Here is a 20937-nt window from a genome sequence, read left to right as displayed (position 1 = left end):
ACTTGGTGGACCGTTGCACGATCTGCGAGAACTGTGTACCGCTCACACAGACACACACGCACGCGCGCGCGCACGCACGCACGCACACACGCACACACACACACACACGCACGCACGCACACACACGCACACACACATGCCATTGGATGACTTTGACGGGTCGGTGAAAAATTCTGGACAGCAATAATTCGAATGTAATTCCAGAAAGTGCATACGAATGTGCATCTCTGGAGCATGCTTTGTAACTTCCACAAAGGACGTGTTTTATTCTATCAGTCCCAAAGCCACTATACTTTAATCTGCCTCCATGTCATAATCTGTGCGGGAAAAGACTCGTGGAATTTAAAAGCGCACTAGTTTGAAATTATCTACCAATACATATAAAAGAAGCGCGTAACTTTAAGTCTGCTGTGAGAAAATATTTTTTGAAGAAATACAGCCAATAAAAGTGCACTTCTTTATATTTACATTCCTGCCTATGTTGTGCATGTCAATTTCAATGCTATGTACTATGTCTGTTTTGTTTGCTCGCGTGCGTGAAGGATAAAATAACAATAAATTTACATTTACGTTCGTGCTTATGTATGCTGATATTTTTATTAGGTATTACGTCTACTGTTTTTGTTTGCTCGCGTTTTGCGTTTTATAACCTAAGTCGACAATGAACGTGAGAATAGCCAACAACTATGGGCCAAGTAATGCTTTTGTATTTTGTAAAATACGCTGTAAATAAAGAATGCATGAATAAAAAAAAATTGGAGGACGCTTAAGCTTTGCCTTCAAGAGTGGAACGCGATAGCGTTATCGCACCCCGTTTGCACCGCCCACTCATTCGCTCGGCATGCTCTTGAGTCACACAAAGACGATACGTGCGCCTGAGCAAGCGGAACGAACCAAAGAACTTGGTGTTTCGGGGAGAGAAACGATCGGCGTGAGCCAAACGTCGTGATCGGCATGGACAGCCGGGCCGCGACGCGCCATGATGACGGACGCGATCATGGGGCTGACGCCTCGATGGGATCGTCCTCTATCTCGCTTGGGAGCACCACGCAGATGCATGACTCCTCGCCAGCAGCACGGCACACATCGCAAGGGACGCTTTCCCACCACCCGCGCTACGGCGCAGCAATCACGTCAGCGGCGTCCCGCATCGGACGCTGCTCCTAGGAATCGCGCTGCGAGCGGAAAGAGGAGCCGCATCGCCTAAACACGAGGGTTCGAGTGACGGACGCTGGAAGTTGGAAGGCGAGAGAGGGAGAAAACTTATTAAACGCAAGGGTAACGGGGCACCTGCACACCGGTCCCCGCACGGCCCCAATGCGCACAAACGACATGAAGTGGAGACGCGGGCGAGTGGCGCACCACCTGTAGGGGCAGCGCCGCACATTGCGAGGAGGGGGTCTGTGTTTTTCCGGCTTTTATGTGATACGAGCTTCTTAACGCTATCGCGTTAAAACAGCCTTGTTGGAGTCATCAGTGGGTGCACATACAGGGGCATGTTTATTGCCTCGCTCAAATTCCTCACGTATAGTGAGAAAGCTTTTCTCATTGAAGGTCGATTTGGAAATATTTTGGCACATGTTAAACAATAACGGTTTTATAACAACGGTGTTCAGTATTATATTGAACTTTGAAAGAATATGCGAAGATTATACATGTTCCTTGCAAGTGAAGTGACAACTCATTAGATTATACATATTAAATCAATAGAGGACTTATTCTCTTGCGAGCAATGTGTTTGACGAGAAGGCTTCGTCTCAGGTGACGAGCCTTTTGAGGCCACCAGCCCAGAGGAGAAGGGCCACTTCTTCCGAGACGGCAGTGCAGCGCTAGCTGCAGGCATCGGTGGGAGGGGAGGCCGTGACGGCCGGAGGCACATCAACAGATTGCCGAAGTGACACATCACTTCGGCAAATCTGTTATATTGCAGGTACCCTAACTGCCTGCTTGCCTCTTTGAACAATATGTTTTACTTGACGTTGATTGTTACTATTCTCATTCTTTTTTCCAGGATGGCCAGGACCGCGAGTAGGCCGCCTGCTCCCCATCCCAGTTGAGGCAGTGTGTAGCATTCTCGCAATTGTTGGACTGGCGTTCTTGGACACAACATTTAGCACAAGTCTTGCAGCCTCGGCATTTTAGAGAACTGTGGCCAAATCTTTTGTAATTAAAGCATTGTGGAGATTTGGGGATGTTGGGTGTGACCCGTATGTTTATGTATCCTGCCTGAATGGTCTTAGGCAGCACTCTTGATTCGAAAGATAGAATTGGGTGCTTCGTTTCTATCTATGTATCATCACGCCTCAACTTAATTATATGGGCGTAGATCACATTCTGATCACTCCAGCCTTGTATTAGCTCAGCTTCAGTCAGCTCCATTAGATCAACATCAGAAACGACTACACGGGTGGTGTTATTAGTGCGGTGTGGTGTAACTGTCACTGAAAGAGCCCCGAATTACACTAAGTTAGATTGTTTCTCATATTGCTTCTTTTCGCGGAGTTCCAGACGGAGATCACCGCTTGCCAACTTGGAGGCTTTAAAACCTGGACCAAAAACTTCAGTCAGTGTTTTCGATCTTGTAATACGGGGGCTACTGCGCTATAAGCACGCGGACAACGTGGACAGGATGCGCGCAGACTCACAACTGAATTTTATTTTGTGAAATGTGAGATATATATGTATGATGGCAAACCGAACGCTGTATTATTGTCCGTTTAAAAGAACATTCTAAGAATAAACGAAAAGAAAGGAAGTTAACCGAGGGGCCCGATTTTGTTAATCGGGCCCCTCAGTTAACCCCTTTCTTGTCGTTGATTACATAACGAGGGCCTCGAATCCGGCAACATTGATGCCTTCAGTAGCACGTGTGGACCAAGGTGTGTGAGTGGTGGTGCTGGCGAGCACTCCCAGGGTGTGTTCTAATAGTGACACGTAAATACCCATAAATGTAGATGGGAAGATGGCGCCGTGGTAGCTAAATTGGTAAAGCATCGCGCGCGTAATGCGAAAACGTGGATTAGTTCCGCACCTGCGGCAAGTTGTTCGTCCATTTTCCATTCCATTATATTATCATTTCTTTATTTCAATTAGTAAGTACAAGTGATTTCCGCTGTGTTTTCATTGGTGTCATTGTTTGATGGCTTATTATGAAATTTTATGGAATAAGTCACCTGACGAGAATTACCACGTAGCAAAACATTCCAGGGCTTGTGAAAAAGAGACAAAGAAGGTGCCTTCCATACCGTCATAGGGATCGTCGTACACGGGAGCTGTTCGACGCCTATGTTATAAAGAAGAAAGCGCCTGCATGTGTTAGCGATTCTACCAGTATGCTTGCTGATTGTAAGGTACAATATCGTGACGCATGATTGTAACGGCAGCGATTTTGGATGGCCTATCAGCATGATGACATCATTTTGATCATTGTATATATATATATATATATATATATCTATATATATATATATATATATATGTGTGTGTCATCTTTCACGCAATAAAAGGCAATTGTGAGTCTGCGCAGGTACTGAGCCACATCTACTTTTGTCGTCCAGGTGTTTATAGCGCAGTACCCCCTTATTACAATATGAACTTACACCAAGTAACCCAACTTGCCGCGCTACTGTTTTCAATACCAGAAAAGGTGAGATCACTTTCGCTGCCTTTACTTTTTTCTCAGAATTGGTTACTTAAAATCGTGGAAAATGGTCAGTATTTCGGCCCAAAAACATGAAGATCCTTTAGTGCACCCTGGCTTCTGAGAGCGATGAGGGAGTCGGGGGTATGAACTTGTCATATGTAAACGTAAATTATTCGGCAGCAACACCAGCCACCGACCACGGCGCGCAACAGAGGACGTTGCAGGACCTGGAAAGTACAGGGCCTGCAAGCGCCAGCTGTACGCTACCACTCGAACCAAATATGGTATGCCCAAGGTTGGCTACACACACAAGGTTGACCATTGCTGCCTGGAAATTTCGAAGTGAGAAGGGTGTAGAAGACAGGACAGACGAAAAGACGAGTGAGAAACACGAAAACTGAAGAGGACAGGAAAAAGCGACTGACAATTACCTCCAGGTGGGTCAGTCCGGCAGTGCCGTCTATGTGATGGACATGTATAGGAGAAAGAGGTGTGTTGCCTCCACAGGAGGGGGGGGGGGGCATAAAGGTCCGGACACCCGGCATTGGCTAAACTCCCAGGATCCCCCTTTGCCCAGACATGGCTAAGCCGCGCACGGCTACACGCGGGAGGGTCCAACCCTTATGTTCTTGGGTACGTGGCATCGCAACACACCAAACGACTGCTGAGGCAGACGCCACTTTGCGGGTCGATATTGCTATCACATAAAAAACAGCTATGCAGACGCGTTGATATAGCGACCCATGAACCCAAATGCGCCATAAAACTTCTCTTGCTGGATTCTAGGTGAGTGTCCAGTTCCGTGCACGGAATAAGATAGGTGCTGGTAGAGTAAGAACGTGGTATTCTCCTCTGTCAGAAAACAGCGTTTTAATACGTACAGGTCATTTGAAGCGCAAATTATGAAGAGGCTGCCCGGAACTTTGCATAATTTACTAGAAAAATTGTAGTGTGTAATCTTAGCACGTTCTTTCTTTCTTCACTATGAAGGTAGAATTTTTCGTAGTTCTGCGCGCTCGAATGGAGGCGGATGACATATGCGCGATGCTCAGAGCGTATCATAGCTCAAGCGTTGTCACAGCTCCATTGACGAGCTTTGATAGATTATGCAGCCGACTTGTGATCCTCACGGCGAGACAAGCCGCTGCAGCTGGCCCCCACCGACATCCCTCCTGACTTGGGCAAATCAATACGGTGCCATCTATGATCCTCGTAATGAAGTCGTGCTCGCACTGGACCATGGAATCCATGAATCGCTGTATCAGGCGAGTCGGTACTACCGTCGGTTCACTAATTAAATTCAGTATTGCAGCAATTTATTAATTACAATTTAGGTTATTTACCTTACGCCCATATTGCAGTTTAGAACTTCCAGCCGTGCAGCTCGCAAGGCAGATCCGCTTGGAACGAATTCTCAGGATGACACCAGTTTGGAGATAATAATTCCCGAACTTCGCGGAGAAATGCACTGGTGTTCCAGTTACTTTCCTAAATAAACGCTGTTTTATGTATTCAAGAAGAAATGTTTGAGTTTGAATTAAGCCACCGTGGCGTCGCGGTAGCTCATTTGGTAGAGCATCACACGCGTAATGCGAAGACGCGGGATTGTTCCCCCCCCTGCTGCAAGTTGTTTTTCCATTCGCTTTCAATTCTATTAATTTATAATTTCTTTATTTCAATATGTCAGTACAAGTAATTTCCTGCGTTTTGTCCCTAGTATCTTTGTTTGTTGGCTTCTAATGATATTAATAAAAAAGTGACAGTAAGTAAGAAGAACGGGTTGAAATTTCACCAGTTTTCCTGAAAATGTCAGGCGTATTATAATCACCATTTATGAGTATATTATAGTTACCATTAGTCGATATAGCAGTTTATATAACAGGTGAACGCTTGCTCGTTGTTGTTTGCCGGCCGCACAATACACCTCGCGTGTCCACGTTTTCCGCAAGAAACACAGGGAACGAATTTCTATTTGCCGAAAAAAGGTCGGGAACACAACATGCGGGTTTCCTTACTCGGAAGTAATAATAATAATAATAATAATCAATTGATAAATCAAACCAAATATATGTGTTTATTAAAGTTTCCAGGAACCACCTTGAGGGTCTTGATGCAGGAGGACTTGGCAAGACAATGCAAAGGAAGAACAGTGCACACCCGCACACACATACACACACGCGCGCCCACAAATGAATAACTTCGTGAACGCAGCTTTTAACAGTGTATAAAATCTGTACATCAAAAGAAGAAAAAGCAAGAGTGGAGAAACGGAAAAAGATTACAGAAGGATGGAAGGTACGACAGATGAGAGTTTTAGTGCAGCTATTGAAATCCCTCTGCAACTCCTTTCAGGAAAATATTAAAATTAGGCATGAAGATATTCACGCACTCTGAATGGGCGTTATATGTCGCCTGCACTTTAGATAGAGGGTCACAAAAATCGGAAGGCTGAAAGGCGCACTGTGTTCTTGTGCTCTTCTGTGGAATATAAAAGCGCACATTAGAAAGCAAGTTGAAGCAGCTGATTTTTGCACGTATTATTTTTTGAGAAAAAGAATATCCGATTTGTTACATGTACAGGTAAGAGTAGGTAAAGTTAGTGCCTGTGTTAGCTCTACAGAGATTGAATGTTTTTTTGCAGAATAGATGTTTAAATATAGATGTGAACTTTTTTCGCACACTTTCGAGAAGTTAACAATTTTACCTACAAGTGCCGCCCCAAGTGACGGAGGTGCACTCAAGTAGAAGCCATACGCTTTGATATAATGTAAATAATGGACCAGGTTGTTTGAAGTGTCTCGTCGCTAATAATAATATAGTAATAACAATAATAATAATTGTTTGAAGTCGATGGGTACACTGGAATTGTTTCCGAACAGCACATTGACTCGCAAGAGGAGACTGCCAGCGACTGTGGGGATGCCCATGCCGTACAAACGAAAGACGCGATTATGATATCCACTGTGTATATATCTCCACGCACACCCAAGTGTGATATAAAGAAGTTTCATGACCACGCACTTTGCATGGGCTAGCCGTGATGACACTACGCCTGCTATCATCGTTTGGGACTTCAATGTGGATATTTCAAAATCAGACAAGAAATGGTTCACTCAGTTTGTGCTATAAGAGTTTCGTTTGAAGTGCCGCACCAATCGAAGTCACTCAACTACTCAACGATCCTGCATAGATTTAAATTTGGCCATGAATCTGTCTAAGGTTGTAGGCGAGCCAATCATTGAGTAGCACAGTAATCACAAAGCTATCGTCACTACCATTACTAAGTGATAAAAATAAATATAAGTGCCCTTGTTTGACTCTGTCTGATGTGCTACAGCTTCACTGGTAATCAGTCTTCACAAGATGGAACGGCTCCAAAATTTTTTCAAAGGCACTGTCGATTCCAGGTAGAACACACCGTATATTAGGCTTTAAAGGGACAATAAAAAGAAAAGAAGGCCGAGGAGTATTACAAACACACTACAAAAAAAAAAAAAACGAAAGCTATACGACAACTCTGCATGGCTATGTGTCTAAGTATGCCATGTATACATCTATTGTGATGTGTCGACGTTCGATGGCAGTGTACGCCTGCGTCACAGGTGACCTTGCACACTTAATTCTTAGAGCAACGTTTCTACGTTTACCTCGATCTCTTACGAGCTTGCGGTTTCGTCCGCACTGCGATGGACGAGCGACGTATGAGCGCGTGCAGAAACTGATGGCAACGGTATTGGTGACCTCTGAAACAAAGGGTTTTAAGTGGAACTTCTGTTCTCAAATGAGTTTCATACGATAGTGTGTCTCGCTTTTCTATTATTGACTTGAAGCTTTGAAGTATCAACACTTTATGGTCGTAATTTGTTGACCTAGGTTAGGAATGCGCATTGAAGTCAATATTCGGAGAAGGAAAGCGAGAGTGTGGCCCTTAGATTCAAGCTTCTTCTGTGCAAATATGCAGCACAAAAAATATACAGCTGTGTATGCTAGATCATAGCCGTGCAAAGGGATCGCCTTCAGTACACTTACCATGGCAGCAAAAAGATGTCTACCAAAGCTGCGAGCACAAGGGCACTATGGAAAAGTTGCATCTCCGGTCCTCAGAGTCTTCGAACTTGTTTGTCTATCGAAACTTTAGGGTCCTGCGCCAAAAACAAACCATATATATATATATATATATATATATATATACACAGTAATATCATAAGACACCAACAAACACTGACACCAAGGGCTACATAGGGGAAATTACATGTGCTTAATAAATGAAATGAAGAAACGATATAATAATGGGAATGAAAGTGGATGAAAAACAACATGCCGCAGGTGGGAAACGATCCCGCAACCTTCGCATTTCGCGTGTGATGCTCTACCAAGTGAGCCATCGCGCCGCCCTTTCGCCATCCACTTTCTTGGGTATTTATGATTCCTAGTAATACTTTGGGATTTTTAGCCAGCTCCACCACACACAAACCTTGGCGGCGGATTTGGAACATTCTTTCTGACGCAGGCGTCACGAGAAATGCGAAGGTTGTGGGATCATTCCCCACCTGCGGCAAGTTGTTTTTTCATCCACTTTCATTTCCATATGGTTTCTTTATTTCATTGATTAAGCACAAGTGAGTTCCCTTATGTTGTCCTTGGTGTCAGTGTTTGCTGGCTTCTTATGATATGAGTAATAAACAACGGGCCTCAACCTCTTTCTTCTCGTTTATATATATATATATATATATATATACTAGTGGCTTTGGCTCAACTCTTGCAAGATGGGCTGGGTGGGAATCGAACCAGGGTCTCCGGAGTGTGAGACGGAGACGCTACCACTGAGCCACTAGTTTTTTTTTTTTTTTTTCTTTATTGTACTGAGCCACTAGTACGATGCTTCAAAGCGGTACAAAAGCGCCTCTAGTGAATGCGGTGTTGCCTTAGAAACGAGCTGTTTCTAAGGCTCAGGCGTGCGTCGCTTGCTCAGGCGCACATTTCATTGCCGCGCCGAACGCTGCGTAGCTCGACGCTCACCGCGTCCAATGCGGGGCGCGTAGTCGCTGCGCCGTAGCCCATTGTCTTACACCCCCTGGCGGGACGACGGGAACGCTGTCGCGTTCCACTCTTGAAGGCGAAGCAACGCATGAGTTGTTTCTTCGTCTAGCCGAACCAAATATAGCCAAGCAACAGCAGTTCACCAGGCTAAACAGTGGTTCAACAACTAAAATAAAGGCTAGTATGCTTCGCATCCTGGGCTTAACCTTAGCTAAGCCACAGCCATTTTTTTTCACAGACCTGCTCTTAGTAGCCCGTTTCTGCTGCAAGCGTCGGCGGCGGCGGCGTATCCGAGCGAACCAGCGAAGAATGAAAGCGAACGCGGCGCGCAGCGCTTAATGAAAGAAAGCTAAGACAGGAGGAGGAGGGTGCAGGCGGAACCATGAGGCGGAAAACGGAGAAGGAGCGGAGCCGACATGCGCATGCACTGAGATGCTGGTGACCGCGGCATCCGCAGCCGCGTGGGCGATCTCATCCGCGCTTCCGAAGGGGTGGGGGGGGGGGGGGGGCAGGGTCAGGGTGGCGCGGGGTAGGGAGGGCAACGCTCGTCCGTGGCCTCTGGTGCTGAAATCAGTCCGCGGTACCAGAGGTCCTGCAATTTCTCAAGTTCAACAGATTGCCACAGAGGGCGACAAAATAGACCGTGAGGGGCTGCTAAATAAACTGGCATAGTACACGAATTAAAAAGGTTCCCCCGTAAGCTCAATATCTTCCGCCGGAGACGCCATAGTAAAAGCCATGTTAAGCTTGAAACTTTCTCCGACACTAATCGAAGCGGTGTTATTACATGACGAATAGCACAAACTTATAATTGCTAATGATACATTGTACTCTTTAGTTCCTGCTCTGCTTTTTTTTTTGCCATTGTAAACGCAAATTAACATTAAGCAGCATCGACCTCCCCCGTTACCTCTGGTCTGGATTTAAATTTTAACGGTCTGTTCGCGTGCACGGCATGCACGGATTCATTGGTTCGTACACTTAAGAGGGTTGATTATTTTGTGCTCAGACCATGTTATTGCGCTTCGTTGTCTCGCGTTATTTAACTCAGGGTGAAGCGACGTGTTTGCGAGCGGAGATCACCATTCCGAAAGCTAGGTTTCGGTCCTGAACCATGCGGAACACCTCTGCATTGCAATGGGAGCCGTATTCCGCTGCCATGATGGCGGCAATACCGATGAGTTGTTTAACATCGCTGCTTTGATCGTTATGTAATATCCGTCTTGTTAATATACAGGCGGAGACAAGTTAACGAACTAGATGCTGCATTACATGCCGGTACTCGGGACCTTCCGTTGCTGTTTCCGAAATGAAGTTTTAGTTGCAACGCAATCGTTATGTAAATTATCACGAAAAAGATAGCGGTATCGGAACGTGCGTCACATTTTTCATCTCGTTGTAACCGTAAGCCATGGGTGAATGAGTAGCCGTATCGATATATATATATTTGAGTCCGCCGGCAACTTCTTTTGCGCACAACACCAAATAACTATCTGGTAAATTGAAGGTAAACTCCTGAATGAAATGTATTAAACAGTTGCACGCATGCTAATTCACCCATATTTTGTAACTGTTGGTGGTAAATGTTCTTGCTGTTCAGTTTGATTTACCTGAGGGCATTTATTTTTTTGCAGTAGCGAAGTGGTGCATCACGTTCGTGCAGCAACAGAATGCATCATTTGTGATAGCTTGACGTCTTTCATGCATTCGCTTGTAGAACCAGCTGTGTGATGTAGTGTATAAATGAACGCACACGTATTCTCATTTGTGATCCCAATAATACTTAAGATGTTGACATGCAGTGTAGTTAGGCCGACATAAATTTTATGGACAGTAACAATATTTACTTAACATGCTGCTTAAGAACCGTAGAATAGACAGTGTACAGCCGCACGTGTTGTGCAATCACAAATCGTTACAGTATATATGTCACACCTTTTTGCATTTCATATTACAAAATTTTGTTTCTTCAATTTCTGGTGCAGTCAAAATGTCTATTCCAGACATGCAGTAAAGAGATTGCCACAGTGCAAAGCAACACACGCCACGCACTAAAGGCAAGTTACTGCCTGCTACAACAAGGCCATTGTGAGGAATTTTGCTGCACCCACAAGGTGAACAAAACCGGGTTCAGTAATAAATATGCTTGTTAAATGCTGTGTTGGCTTGCTAGTCTTGACATGCATGTCATTTGTTTGCAGCAGCTGATAGGAATGTTTGTTCATGTTTACAGTTCAGCATAATTGGTCCAGACATCAAAGCAAACACTACATGCGTTCGGTTAATCGGTGCTGCATATGATGTGTTACTGTTCTGCTCCGACAGAGCCTACACCAAGCACATCTTAGTTCCCATCACAGGAGCCCAAATCTACACCAATAGGGAGGGGCTGAATCCGAATTCGCAAGGCTTTTACACCACAAACAAAGAAGCTGATTCAGAAATATTCTGATAAGATATTAAGCGTACGGAATACTGTGTCAAGAGTGGAAAGAGCCTCAGCCATCATTCCACCAGCGCGGATATCGGTCGAGTCTTCCAGGTACCTGAAAAAAAAAAACACCTCTGCGTGCACAGATGCACCTGCAACCTTTGAACAAGTACGGACGACGCTGGCCAAAATAGTTCCCTCACCTTATCGTTTCTTAATCAGCTTCATGGCCTTGCCAAACTCCATTTGTGCCGAGCATAATATTTTTTGAATGAATGCAAGCTGTTTCATTTCCCGTTCTTGTTGGAGATCATTCCTCTTCCTCATCCAAACATAAAGGCAATTGCCGATGCTTTCCCTCCCCCGCCAACAGAGGAATTAGTTCATGAACTAGACGGAGGAACGTGCTTCTCTAAGCTCGACTTAGCGTCGTCATACCACCAGCTAGAACTGACTCTGGAAAGTCGGGGACTAATCACCTTTATCACACACGAAGGGTTGTTTCGTTTCAAGAGTGTGTTTTCGCTTTGCATGTGCCCCTTCAGCCTTTCAGAGAATGATGCACCATATTTTGAAGGATTGTAAAGGTATACTTTGTTACATTGATGATGTGATTCTGTGGGGCAAGACCCGTGAGGAGCGCCACAAGAATCTACACCAGGTGCTAAAACGCATCAGTGATTCAGGTTTGAAGCTCAACCAGAAATGCACATTTGCTTTTTCAGAACTATCCTTTTAGGGCATACGGTGAGCTAAAAAGGGCTCACACCTGTTGCAGTCTAAGGTTGACGCTATTGTCAAAGTGCCTGCTCCTCACAATGTTCCCACTTTGAGGTCATTTTTGGGTTTCGCTGGTTACTATGCTCGGTTTGTGCCGCGATTCGCTGATCTGGTCGAGCCGCTCAGAAGGCTCCTGCGGTCTGGTCAACATTTCACATGGGATGATGTGGCTGAGCGTAGCTTCCAGCTTTTTAGGACAGCTTTGTCTTGGAGCCCAGTCATACAAATGTTCAACCCAGACCTTGACGTAATTATAACGACAGATGTTTCTGATAAGGGTCTGCGAGCCGTTCCTCAGCAACGCGATGGTCATAGCGTATGCATGGTGGCCTTTGCATTGCGGGCCCTGACTCCTGCTGAGCGGAAATACTTTGCTGGGGAACGCGAGCCCCAGCTTGTCTGTTCGCGTGCGAGCACTGGCATGTCTACTTGTGGGGTTGAAAATTTTTGTTGCGTACGGACCATCAGGCACTGGTGACGTTACTGTCCGCTGCCGGTACAGGACGCCGACCTTGGCGTATATCCACATGGTCTGCTCGACCTTTGTATTTTAATTTCGACAGAGAATATCAAAAAAGACCGCAGAATGTCGTGGCCGATGAGCTTCCACGCCTACCTCTTGACTGTGATTCGGAGCAGACGATGCAGAAAGAAATTGTGCCCGTTGTAAGAGTGCCTAACAAAGGACCGGCTGCATGTGGCCACTGCGGCAGACAGCACACTGCAACAGGTTGTTGTACACAACGTACATGGTTGGGCGCCTAGGAAAGCTTTGTCAGCAGAAATAATGCCGAACTTTAACGTGCGGCAAGAGCTTTCTTTCGTTGATAGCCTTTTGATGCGCGGTGAGCAGGTAGTTGTTCCGAGTGAATTATCCTCGCTCCTTGTTGGTTTTGCGCACGAAGGTCACCCAGGAATTGTGAGTACGAAGCAGAGATTACGTGATCTTTACTGGTGGTCGCATTTGAATAAACAGGTTCAAGAAGCAATCCATTTTTGTCATATCTGCCAGGCCGTGGACAAGTCCGCTAAACCGTCGTTTGCACCACTGCAGCCGGTGACGTTTACAGCGCTACCATGGCAGAAGTTAGCAACTGATGTAGTGGGACCGATTGATTGTGCGCCTTCAAACTGTGGGTACATGATATCGCTGATCGATTATCATTCCAAGTGGCCTGAGGTTGCTTTTTCGTCAGCAGTGACGTCCCAGAGTGTGGTCGATGTTTTCGCAGACTGTGTTCAGCCGAGAAGGCTATCCGGAAGAAGTTGTCACAGATAATGGGCATCAGTTTAAGTCGCAAATGTTTGAAACCTTCTTGAGAGAGAGGGGTATTGCGCATCGTTTTTCTTCTCTGTACTATCCACCAGGAAACGGTGCGATTGAACGCTTTCGTCACGTGCTGAAAGATTTCATGCTGGTTGCCCGATTGGAACAACGGCCCCTCCAGGCTGCTGTGGTAGACTATCTCGGCATATATAGATCGACACCGCACGCGACAACAGGTGTGTCACCAGCCAAGTTGCTTCACGGGCGCCAGCCAAGGACAAGACTCAATACAGTGGGTTTGCCGACAAGAGCGGGTGTCCGTGCCGGTTCGAATAAAAATGTTCCTGCTAGGGTTAAGGCGAAGCAGACGTATGCAAAACAGTATCCGGACAAGAGGCGAGATGCGGAAAGGCCAGCGTTTTGTGTGGGGTACTTCGTACGTGTACGCAAGTCAGCAGGCGCTGGCAAAGCTTCGGTAAACTACATGGTACCTTTCAAGATTGTCGGCCGAAAAGACAAAAGTAGCTTTTTGATGAGTGACGGTGGTTGCTGGAACGCGTCTAAACTAGTTCGGGCTCCGTGCAACCAATCGCAGACAACAGAACAATAGGTAACAATAGGAACAATTGCCTCGTCATGATCACTCGGGTATCGCAGCGGCTGAAAGCCGCACAGAAGTGCGCAGACGCTGAACAGTATGAAATGTTGCGATCGCCGGAAATAAGGGCTCAATTTATTGAATAATTGGTGGCTCCTTTAGAGGATTTCTGGAGAAACCTTTGCGTCTCAGCACTAGGGTACGCCGACCTGTCGAAAAATTTGGGTTTTCTTTACCTGAACAATAAGTGTTTAGTTCGAATTATTTTGGTTGTTACAAATTACTATGTTCTATTCACAAGCGCGAGGCGATGTTGTGTCCTTCTTTTTTGTATCAGTTTCGTTTCTTTCAGTGTACATATCGTCATTCAATATAAGTGGCTTTACTGTGATGAATAAAGGGAATGTACATACTGCTCTTGCGTGTTCCAATGTCCTGCGTCTGGTCTGAGTCAGACACCACACCATCGTATGAAGAAAACGCTGCGTGTTATGCCGGCGATGTTATTTCACTAAATCAGAGTGACCAGTAACCCTTCATGGTTTCTTGGCACCACACAACTCGAACTACCTAAGCAGTCAGTTTCTAATGGAATATTTCGAAATTGTGGATCCAACTCACCCTCGCCAACACTCGAGCAACACTCGCCCTTGGCTGTATGTGTTAGTTCTTGCTCTCCCTTCTAACTCAAAACGGCAACGTCGCAAAGCCACGTCCCGACGCGCTTGCGAGTCAGTTTTCGAGCTATGTCTATCGAAGCAGGTGTGACCCATAGGTGCTGCTTTCGCCTTTCGTGCGCCTTGCTAGCAATATGGGAAGGGTTATGTTTGTGAAATAAAAGTTAGAGGACGCAAACAGACGGGCTTATAAAAGAACGCATAGAGAGTAGAAGAGAGCTCAAAGCATCTACATGGGAGATTACTTTGCTTACAAAAATCAGCATGTTCGCGCTTTTCTAAAAATCTCGAATGTCTTCTCTATTTTCATTCCTGCTTAAGGAAGCTCTGTTCCTTTCTTTTTTCTGTTTGCATTGCACAAGGGCCTCTTTTTCTGCCTTATACGGTACAGTTACGCCTTTGTTTTCTGACAAAGCGGGTGCCACAGCCAAGCTGAATGGGTTTATCACCGACCTTATTTATTTCTAAATCTCGCGGTGACTTCAGTTATGAAGACGAAATGAAAACATCGGCCTGGCGGCTTCTAGTCACCGGCGTCATGACAAACGCGTGGCCCTTTCATCCGCTTTCGCCACTCTATGTGTATTGAGTGATGTAGAACATTAGTGCCCTTCATTTAATGTAAGCACCAAAGTCCCTGCGGTAGCTAAGCAACCACCGTGAGATTCATTCTCGATATCAAGGCATGAAACTATAGAAGCTACGTCGGGTTCGAACGAATAAGGCAACCAGCGGCCCCAATTGTAACAAGGTTACAATTAAGTAACAAGAACACTGTCAAAGGGAAGTCCTTTCTGTAATGAGTAATAAATAGGCTTGCCTCGGTGCCTGGGATAGGCAAACGAGGTTACTCACTTGCTGCGGCACGTAATGCAGTCCGGCAGGTTAGGAGTCGGGCGTCAGAACCAGAGGGTCTCCCCTGGTGGCGCGTTTTTATACCTTTTTACCTTCAGCTAGGACAATGTCCTCCTCGCCATTCGAATCCTATCCTTTTCCGGCGAGCAGGATGGGGGTAGGAGGGAAAGGGTACGCACGTCACGAGAGCTCCGAAGAACGGGAGGGCACGTAGTTCCTATCTCTCGTGTCTACGTCAGCTCAACGCGTTCGCCACGTACGAACAGCGTGACGTGAGTACCTGGAGGAAATGTGAGCGGCGCTCTCCACAGACTTTTTATTTCAATTTCCTTACTCCAATTAGTCTCTTGGCCGTCACTGCACTGTGTGGAAACATTCGCTGCAGCTCAAGAAATGAAAGGTCACAGACATTACTTATTCGAAATGCAGAAAGGGCTTTCACACAAACGTGATGGAAAATATCTAGAGGTTAAGTTAATGGAGGCATGCATAAATAAGAAAGCTTCGTCGCTTGCTACAGCAATAAACATAAAATAAGGAGTGCATAATAATAAAGCAAATGTCACGTTTCACTTGGCGCCATAGCAGCGCCCTGCTGGAGCTGATCGACGTGACTTGCTTTCAAGCTTCATCACTGTCGAAAACTGGCGGAATTTATCCCGGACTCGGGACACATACACGCCCGTCAAAGGTTACCACCACGAAAAATTGCTTGCCTTGCACGGACATGTTGGTCTCTTTTGTTGCGTAATATGCCGCTCAAACTGAAATGAGATGCATAGCTGGCTAAAAACTTGCATAGGTGTTCTAAGAATGCTTCAAATTCTATCAAAGTCAAGTGAATATATATTGGCCTACTAAGAAATATACTGAAGCAAGATTTGTGTACGGGATAGTTGGTATTCCATGGTATCAATCGTCAGAAACCACTATCTTAGCTGGGCATTCTAATGAATGCACCAGCCTCATCATTGAAGCAGCATCGATTGCCGATGATGACTCAGTAAGCAAGCCATCAATTGCTTTAACAGACAAAGAACTTGTTTTTCTGAGGTCGCACATGCGCTTTCGTTCATCTTAGGCCATGAATTTTGAATGCATACTCATGTAGGGTTGATGCTTTGAGGGGGCGCTTTTGTCTTGGTCTCTCAATATATGTATGTTTGTTTCTCAATATAAAAATCAGTTGGAAGTCAGCGCTTGTTTTCGTCATTTTTTTTTGTACCTTGGCTTACGTATGCGCTGTAAGTGACGTCTGCTACACAGAAAGGCTCCGACTAATTCTTCTGGCGTTCGCCCTCACAAGCGTCAACGTCTGCGAAAAAATAACTAATACCAGGACTTCTTCATTCACTCCTCGAGGGATGAGTTAAAAGCCATTTTGACCTATTCGCTGCTATAGCTGCTGAAGATGAATTAAAAACTAACGAACAATCGCTTAGGTGTGACTCACAAGTGATGACGTTTGTAACCGCTACGAGAGAAAACAAGCGCGCTAGCCTCGTTGAAACTGCGAATTGTTCCGAACATTACAATGTATATTTCTTTTTGCAATCGCTGCAGCGTATTCTTAAGCAGTGTTCTGCGCACGCCTGTCCCAGAGAACCGAAAGTACTGTCCTGCAGCAAGAAGCAAGTGACTGAAATGCTAACCTTCCTTGAAAATCTAAGCTGCTTCCCGCAGTGAAGTCGCCATCTTGCCGCCGAGCAGAGCGGACGTGATTCGCTTGGGCTACCGAGTTTCGACCAATTTTTGGCGACATTACGGAGTGCGAGGGCCCGAGAGTGTCACACTGAGGTCAGTGAGGTTGCTGTGCACCCAACAGCGACGTTCTTTGGAGCCAAGACCTGCTCCTAGCCCAATTTCATGCACTTCTCCCCCAAGCCGCATGTAGTCGAGCTGGGCCTGCTCTAGGCCTAGCTCGACTAGGGCCTCTCTCTGCCGTCACCGGCACCGAACCCGGATGGAGTGTACTGTGGAAGGGGAGGATATCTCCCCGGAAGAGTACACCACCGAAAAGCTCTGGACCTTAGCCATCAAGGCCCAGGACCTGATCCACCATAAGAAGACTGCGGCACCACTTGCGTCATCCATCACGCCCGACGACGGCAACGACAAGGCCGCCGAGAAATAGAAATCGGCCGCTGGCGGACCAATAATCAGAAGGAGAACGCTTCTACGCCTCCCGGCCATGGATGATTAAGCGGTTTTCCGACCGAAAGAAGGCCTCGATCTCCGTTCACAAACCGCCACCACCCTCCTGCGAACGGTATGCCAGGGGTCCGACAGGGACATCGCTACCGCTCGAAAGAGAGACAAGGTGCGTGTCAATCGAACTAATAATTCTTTCACCGTGAGCTCTCCATCAGCAGGGAGATTCAAGAAATACGTGAGTCCACGAAACCTCAGAATCATGGACCAGATATACCCTGTCCATGCATACATTGCGGCCCCGGACGAAGACATCTAGGGAATCTCCTACAACGTGCTCGAAGACCAAGCATACAAGGAAATCGTCGAAGACATCCAGGACCTCAACAAAGGATGCAAATTGCAGAAGCAAGAAGGCTAGACAAGACGTCATCGTTACTGATAACCTTTACTGGAACCCACAAGGTACCCAGCCAAACCCGTTTGTTCGGAGGACTATACCTGTGCTACCGTTTCCGTGCCGAAACAGAAGCCTGCTTTAACTGCCGACGGACCAGGCATAGAGCTGACATTTTCGCGATAGAAAAGACCAACCTATGCAACCGCTGCGGGATGCAACACCCGGGTAAAGAGGCCGGACTGCACTCAAAAATGCATCCTGTGCAACGGAGACCATTTCACTGGCACCAAAAGCTGTTAGGCCCGCTTCAGAAGACCCAACTACAGGGGAAGAAAACCTCCCGTGCCTCATCACCACAACGAAGCCCCCCGTCTCAACAGGGAACAATCGAAACGGTCAAAGACGCGGGAAGCCCCACCCTAAATGATGTAATTCACCCAATCTTAGGCAAGAACACCCGACTTGATCACATGGAGGAGAAGATAGCAGCAATCGAAGACACAATAAGGGCAGACATGAAGGAACGAATTGGAGCGTTAGCTACGCAGCTAAACGGGCGCATGGACGCCCTAGAGACCAGACTAAGCCAAACAGAGGCTACCATAGCCAGGATACAAACTCAGCTCACAGATCATGCTGAGGAACTTGCAGCGATCTCCCTATCCAAATCCGGTCTCATGAACGCTCAGGTACAAAGAGCAAACCAATATGGAGGAAAATCTTAAGGAAATCAAAATTTGGCACTGGAACTGCAGGGGCTTCCGCCCAAAGCGGGAGAACCTACAACTCCTCATCCAAAACTTGGGCAAGCCAGAAATTCCGGACATCACAGCACTGCAAGAAGCACTAACTTAAGTCAAACTCAGAAACTATGAAGCATATGAAAAAACGGGAGCGCAAAACCCGCGTGCAGCAGTCTTGGTCCACAGAAACCTGACCGCTGTCGAACACGAAATAGACACGAAAGTCGCGGACTGCCTCCTCGTGGAAGTAATTCCACAGAAGAGTGGACAAGCGAGCCTATTTCTTCTCAAGATATATAGCGCCTCCACACCGACATATAGCCCCCCCCCCCCCCCCGCGATAATAGAGGCAGTTAACAAAACACTCAGGCTCTGTGGACACAACCCGCTATTAAAAGTAGGCGACTTTAACGCCAGAAACATAGCCTGGGGCTACCAAATAAACAACAAGAAGGGCACGGCAATATTGAATTACACCCAAGACGAAGGCCTAAGTTTTCTGAACGATCCGCTGCAACCCACACAAATAGGAAACAGTGTGCAGACGAACACCAGCCCCGACCTCACGCTCAGCAAGATCGTGGGAGAAGAGAAATTGAGGAACGCCGCCTGCAGCCTAGGCAGCAATCATTATATTATCGAAACTACTAACCCGGCCACATCACTAAAAAGAAAGGGAGGAAAGAGATCAGGATCCCCGACTGGGACAAATTCAGACTCATCAGAGCACGAGATGAACCCACCACCATAGATGACCTCGACAAATGGGTTGAACAGCTAGGCAAGGACGTCAAAACCGAGACCGAATGCACACCAGTCACAGCGGAAACATACGCAAAAACGACACACTACTACACATGTGGCAAGTACACGAAAACCTTCAAAAGAGATGGCTCAAACAAAAACACAACAGAAGACTCAAGCTTAAAATTATTCGCCTAGTTAAAGAAATAGAACACCACGCACAAGAGCTGGTCAAACAACAATGGGTCAAACATGCGACCATATGAATGGAAAACTGGGCCTAAAAGACACGTGGCACCTACTGAGGTACTTCCTAGACTCCGCAAATTGTAAGATGGCACACAACAAGAACGTCGGCCGCATTATACACGAACACCCCCTTCAAGACGACGAACTCCTCGACGAACTCAGGAGCAGATATTTAGATACGGTCCGACAAGGAAACGCTTCCCGAGTACAAAGGACCCAAGAATCCAGGAATGGACGAGGAAATAACGACGGCAGAGGTGAGGGCGGCGCTACAGCAATTTCGCACATCCTCTGCCCCGGGAGGGGACGGAATCACAAACCGAACTTTGAGAAACCTGGATGAGGATTCAATGAATGCTATCACAATACTTCTTAACCAATGCTGGAAAAAATGCAAGCTGCCGGCGGCATGAAACACTCGAAGACAACCTGCATACCGAAACCAGGGAAGAGTCTAAAAATACAAAATTGGAGACTTATCTACCTCACGTCATACTTGGGCAAATTGCTAAAACATGTGATTCTTTATCGCCTGCAAGAACATATGGAGAAGCACGTACTCTTCCCCAGCTCAATGTTGGGCTTTAAACAGCACCTCAGCCCACAAGATGTCATGCGCAGACTATCGGTGGAGGTCATATACCCAGTTCACAGCAAACGAACCAAAGAAATCCTAGCTCGGGATTTAACCAAAGCATTCGACAAAGTCAAGAACCAGGCTATCACGGAAGCCCTTTCAAATTTAGGAGTAGGCGAGCGAACCCACACCTACATCAAAGTCTTCCTATCCGCTAGAACGGCGGAAATGCGCTTCGGATTGCTCACATCCGACCCTTTCACACTAGGTAACAGGTAAACGGCACAAAGATTGGTACTCTCACCCCTCCGTTTCAATGTCAAGCTCAAACGCATAGCACAGCTGCTCAAAGGAATACGAAACCTATCGCACTCCCTATAGGCAGACGACATTACACTCTGGGTAACCAAGGGGACGACGGAGATCGAGCACCTACTGCGAAGTGGAGCAGACGTAGTCTCAGAACACGCCTGAAACATAGGATTGTCGTGCTCCCCGCGTTTGAAAGAGCCTTGTCAGGCATTGTAGGCATGATCCATGAAACTGAAACATGCGCTCATCACGAGTCATAGAGCTTAAAAGTGTGGAAGTTGTTGCAGCAATTTGACAGTTGCTCGCGCAGGGTGCCCCCGCGTTTGGCACGTACGGTTCATAAATGGAGGGAAGAGACAAAGCGCAGCAACAAAGGGGGATGTCAATCAGCACCCACCAACTACGGGTCTTCCACGAATAGGGAGGGGGCACGACTGCTAGATTAGACAGCAGAACATCCACTAGTTGTA

General features: G+C 46.5%; 1 long non-coding RNA gene across 1 annotated transcript in view; it reads right to left on the bottom strand.

Moving 5' to 3' along the window:
* LOC126539234 (uncharacterized) overlaps positions 1 to 7774 on the bottom strand; it is a 36925-nt gene extending 29151 nt beyond the window's left edge. The window contains exon 1 of the long non-coding RNA XR_007601267.2: positions 7673 to 7774. This is a non-coding gene — a long non-coding RNA (uncharacterized lncRNA). The remainder of the gene's footprint in view (positions 1 to 7672) is intronic.
* Positions 7775 to 20937: the final 13163 nt, after the last annotated feature.

The sequence above is a fragment of the Dermacentor andersoni genome, chromosome 3, assembly GCF_023375885.2.
Source record: "Dermacentor andersoni chromosome 3, qqDerAnde1_hic_scaffold, whole genome shotgun sequence".
Classification (NCBI taxonomy): Eukaryota; Metazoa; Arthropoda; class Arachnida; order Ixodida; family Ixodidae; genus Dermacentor; species Dermacentor andersoni.
This window is presented reverse-complemented; position numbering and strand designations above follow the sequence as displayed.